Below are 6,070 nucleotides of genomic sequence, written 5' to 3' on the forward strand. Positions count from 1 at the left end.
CTTCCGATCGCTACGAATATACTGTACGTGCTTATTCGATTTCCAGAGTCAGAGAAACACGTTTCGATAGGTGTAAGTAGGCCTACGTTTCAAACAGAAACATGGTTAGAAAAATAGTCTAGTTTAGATTGTAACAAAGATTATCACAGAATGCGTTATTTTGGTTTATGCCGAAGAAGTTGATTTATCAAGAGTGATTTTAATAAGCGCATCGGCATACTATTATTTTAGGCCATTATTTTTCATTGTGAAGTATTATATTTCCTGCATTTTGTGTGCGTGTGTGTGAATGTGTGTGTATGTGTGTGTGTGTGTGTGCGTGTAACGTGTGTGTATGTTGGTGTGTGTGTATGTGGGGGGAGATGAATTCATACGATGAATTCTATGTGTTAAGGAAGAAACCAAGATTATTGATAAAGCTATAGGTGGAGTGAACACAGAATAACTTGGTGGATTTTGAAAATGGCTCTGAAGTCGAATGTTTTTGCTCTTAGCAGGCCTCAGAGTTGCACTATTCCATGTGTGACGAGAGTCGCGAACATGTTTACGCATATTTTTAGACTGGGGCACGGGGAAATCATTAGCATCTACGTTTGTTTTGATGAAGGCTGCAAATATGAAAGAAGTCGGGGGAAACCAGGAAAGACTAACAGGCGGAGAGAAGTCAATCGAGAGGCAGCCATCGCCCCCTGATGAAGAGGAGCCGTTTACTTAAAGTGTCGAAATCTGAGCCCGCCCAAAGTCGGAGCCGTATTAAGCTAATATTGCTTCCCCTTCCGCTTGAAATTGCCAAGGCAGAGACCGCATTACCGCATTTTCTTACCCCGTGATGCATCGTGAGAGGGAACAGCAACAGACGCGATCACGCATCAACGTTTTTCATGAAATAAGATATATCTATATGATCAGTTCTTAGAACGCATAATACCATAGGATAGTCTCTATGCGTGTACATATGGAAACAAAATCATAAACAGTTCTATGCTCACATAACAATTATCAGAAAGGTGAGTTTTTAACACAGATTCAAATTTATCAAAATCTGTTATACATCTACTGCTAAGGGGGAAATTAATCCATAATGATGGTTCCATTTTTCCGAAGCCCTATCACCAAATGTCTTAGATTTGACACTTATTTCAGAGAGGAGAATTTTTTTTTTTTTGAACGTAGATTTGACCGGGATGATATGGCTTGATGAGTTCACTGAGGTATGCAGGGGCATTTCCGTGCATATACATGCATTAGTTCTCGTAAGTTCATTCATTATGCTACACAAATAAAGGTAAAATGGGTGTTTTTACATTACATGTTATTAGGAGCCTTCTAGACACGAAATAAAACACTCAACAATTTCTATTGAAATATGAGGCACAGTCATTACCGGCAAGAATCGTCTCTATCAACTTGTATGTCTAATAGTTTGTCTGTGTGTCTGTCTTAGCACGTTATTTGCACACAAGAACACAAACAGGTCTTTACCTACAGCATAAAGGGTTGTTGTTCCAGGTTACTGCTTTCGAAATGATGCTTGGATATACTTTTATATCACTCGACCGTGTGTGTGTGTGTGTTCATCTCTCCCTCCATGTAATGCTCTGTATATATCTATATATCTACCTATCTATCTGTATAATACACACACACATATATATATATATATATCATTCATTATATCTATATATCTCTTTCTAACATATCCAACTATTCATTTATCTATGTATCCCTCTATGTATGTATCCAAAAACCTATCTCTAATGATCTCTTTCTTGCTACCCCACCCCCATCTCTCTCATCTCTCTTTGTCTTCTTGTATAAGCTCTAACTTGACATATGATGGATTTATCATAACGTAAACGAGACCACACGTTTGGATCTCGCCACAAATGACAGGTACTAACCATACACACGGCCAAGCCAAATATTGCCAATGACACTAATCTGTCCCAACCCTGCTCGTCCGTTAAGCAAAACTCTACGTGTCTACGTGTCATTTAAACCCGAAGTAGTTTCAGTCAGCAAACCGTGTTCTTTTGCATTTTTTTTTCTGTCTTGGTTTTTCTCAACATTGAATGGCGTTATTACCTTCTGGATGTTTTCTTTAACTCTCTGTTTAAAGCGGTGTCATTTTCAGTCATCCATTACAACCTTATTCAGTCACTAATCCATGAAGTCATTTGATCATTCTCTCATACACATCTATCAGTTTATATTTTAATTAATCATGCGTATTTCTTCATAAATATAAAGGAAAATAAGATTAAAGGGAAATTATCTATTAGTGACCATCTATCTATTCACATATTCACTTATTTAGTTATTCTTCTCATCTTCTATTTCCGTTTATTTTTAAAGATACACGAATGAAAATATTATTATCTGTGTTACCATGAATTGAAAGTCCATAAAAAAACTAAACTGGGACATTTCAGTAGAGAAGGATGATAAAATGATAAAATTTATACATAATAAGATATAAAAGGACACGTACTATTGCATCAGTAAACGAATAGACCCTATAGATAGAAATATTTTTTTTTCTACTGTGTCACATATAAAAGAGCCAAGGCCTATTAACTTAAATACCTCAAAGGAAATGGGTCGATAGACCGTCGGAGGGTATCCTAAACTTTTTAATCTTCTTCGCATGCTAGGCAACAATTACCTGTATATTTTCACGTAGCTTTAGTTCGAACATAATGATGAAACACCTTATTTGTTTAGGCGGCTAGAACGCTTCGCCGTATACATTTATCACACGCACCATGCAACATCCATCATTCTTGTCACATGAAAATGGAAAACTGTGATTCTTAAGGCATTAACATTAAAGCGTTAAGATTTCGTCTTGTAGTGCAAGAAAGAAACATTATCATTTGTTGACGATTTTCCTTACCAGTGATTGAAATGGGACGATCGAAAACAGACTTATCAATTTTACTACGATTTTGTCAACTACGATGTTGTCATAAACTAAATAATTCTATTCTATTCATCTGAAGTCTCCATAACACTTACAAAATGTATGATACTTGTACATAACTATGAATAAACCTCTGACCCCCCCCCCCACCGAAAAAATGAATAAACTGGAAAATTTATATGACTGTAAATGTCTTAAGGCAATAAAAGATCTTACTATCACGGCCATGAACTACTGCAAACTAGTTTGATGATTAGAGTGACTTTGCCATACGTGCCTAGAGGTACAGAAAATACTGCCTTGCACAAAAAGAACTTGATGAACAAATGGTAATCGAAAAAATAACCATGATAAAAAACGAATGATTATCATGTAAGATAAATGAAATGGATTCATATCTATGATTTATGAATGCATGTGTAAAATGGAAATCACGAATTGATAGCTATTGAAGGAGAGAATGTCCATTGTAAATGACTGATAAATGAAAGAGTAAAGAACACATGCATCAGTTTAAGTGTAAGAAAAGCAAAACAAGTCCATGAATTCATTCATTCATTCATTTCGGTTTCTTTCAAACGTATTGGTAAAATTAATTATCACTCAATGTGCAAATATATTTTACCTCTGAATAAACATTTCAAGATCATTAAATTGGGAATATCATGCAATGCCAATGGCGGAAAAGTGTCTGCGTATTATAGGCTAATGAGTGCCGTGCAGGTTTCCGTTTGCAAGCCGTTATTGGGCAGATGATCTCGTTTTACGTGACTGAGAGCAGTAGATGAGAGCTGTTTGAAAAGTGTCATGAGGACAGAAGTGGGTTACAAGGTCTTGTGGTTTGGGGTTTGGACTCCGACTCTCTGACTAACTTGTACGATGCGGATAAACCAAGAGACTCCTATACACGTGTTTGAAGTTCCATGGCCGGATTTAAGACGTTATGAGTGTTATGTAGTTTATGTGCATCAAAACAGTAGGTACACATATATGTTAAGTTTGAAAAAATACTATCGCTGTTCTCGAATAAGTGAAATCATTTCTGTCGTGACGGAGACAGACTGGAAAAGTCCCTCAAACGAAATAATGGTGGAGATTACAGTTACAATAATGATAGCAATATTAATAATACATAATACGTGAATGATTTTTAAACAAAATGTGTGTCGACAAAGCAACCAGTAGCCGTTCTTCCGTCAAAGCTTCGGGTTTTTAAAAACATGGGTAAAGACCGTAACAATGGTAGAAGAAAGTAAGAAAATAAACATCTTAGCTTCTGTAGTTGCAGGATAATGTTGATTTATGATTTGGGATCAACTCACCTCCAGAACGAAACCATTTTGATACATCAAGCTAAGTTGACCGTTCACAATGAGCCTTTTTGGATAACAGTGAAAATCTTAGAAATCATATCTCTTTTTAGTCCCTTCATAATTTCACATTATCTTATTAATGACAAGATGTGGCAGGTAGGGTCAGAATGGATGATCATCAGCCATACAAAGACCTGTCGAGTGAATCCAAAGCGAAAATGATTATAATGGAATCGAAATCTGGGAAGAGTGATGCATGTATTCATAGACTTGAATGGTTCTGATTATCTTGATGTGGGTGTGTGCCAGCTGGGGTATATGAATAAAAGAAGAGAGAAAGAGAAGGGACACACATTAGAGACATAGAGCAAGGAAGAAGAAACTAACCCACACGAAGCAGCAAGATTCTGTGCGTCACGTACCCACCTTGGTGGTAAAGTTGACCAATTCCCAGTCCTCGTTAACACCGGTGATGATTTCACCCGCGAGAGGTCAGCGTCGCAACCTCCTAATGCAGTGCCGAACGAGCGCGAAACTTCACGTCTCACTTCTGTTCTGCCACGCTGTTGATGATGAGAACTAATACCATTTTCTCTTCTTCACTGTCTTTCTCTCTCTCCCCTCTCTCTCCTTCTTACACACACGCACACACCCATACACAAAAATACATTGCCACAGTGATGATATGAATTATAAAATTTATCTAGTATAGACTCTTGTCTCGTAACATACTTTGTAGTATAGGCCTACTTGATATGATAGTTGTTTAAATAGACATCAACTGAAAGTGTTTTTTCCCTCTACGCTTAATAGCTCCTTAAAAAATTATGAAGGAAGCGGCATGGGCATTCTTGTGGCATGTGCACGGGTTTATGGCGTATGCATTTCGTGCATGAACCATCGTCGTAATTGCATCAGAACGTAATTATATCCTCAACTCGCGCGCGACAAATTTTCCTCTAAATCGTTCTCAGTCTAGTGAGGCCGTAATCACCTTCTAATATGAGAGTCGTTAAGAGCCTATCAGGTGATCTGTCATCATTAAAAATGCCAACCATGTGGAATATTTATTAAAATTTACGTGCCATAGACACACGAAAGAAGACACCGTCTTTTTTTTCCTTCCCCTAGATTCCGACATCTTGTCGGCAAGCCCAATGGGAGAGCGTGTGCGTAACGTGAGTTGTTTGTTTGTTTGTGTCTGCGAGCCTGGTGTGAGTATTACTAATATTTCTGCATGTGAGAACATTTCGTCATCTAAGAGTTTGGATGTATACGTGTGTCTATCCGTCTCCCTTTCCCCTCCCCTCTCCCTCTCTCTTTATCTCTTTGTGCTCTCATGTTTTTTATTCATTTCTTTACCTCTTTCTATGACATGATATGTGTTAATTTTCTTTTTCCGCTTTTTAGATTTGTCTCTGTGTGCACGATTGTTTGGAATTTGTATCGCTTTGTGCAGGTACTTCGTCATGTTTTCACTTGTTGGTCTACTGTAAATCGCACATGTGTGTGTGTGGAGGGGGGGGGGGGGTGGGGGAGTTTGTAAACATCTTTCTGCGTAGTCTTCTAAGATCAGTAGGCCTGCTTGACACCTTGAGGAGAGAGAGAAAAAACTCAACAACGACTACGATTCTCATGAAGGAATAAATGAATCGTCAGCGACAGGCTTAATGAATTCTGGTTCCCTCCTTTCTCACCCATCGATAAATCGAGGCGACAGATCGAACCCTCTGCGATCGTGGTAAGCGCCGAGCAGCCGGTGAACCAGTACTTATTTCCCTTGCACCCCGACATCCCGGGGCCGAAGGATAGTTGGCATCGTCCTGGAAAACAC

The sequence above is a fragment of the Diadema setosum genome, chromosome 14 (genome assembly GCF_964275005.1).
Source record: "Diadema setosum chromosome 14, eeDiaSeto1, whole genome shotgun sequence".
NCBI lineage: Eukaryota > Metazoa > Echinodermata > Echinoidea > Diadematoida > Diadematidae > Diadema > Diadema setosum.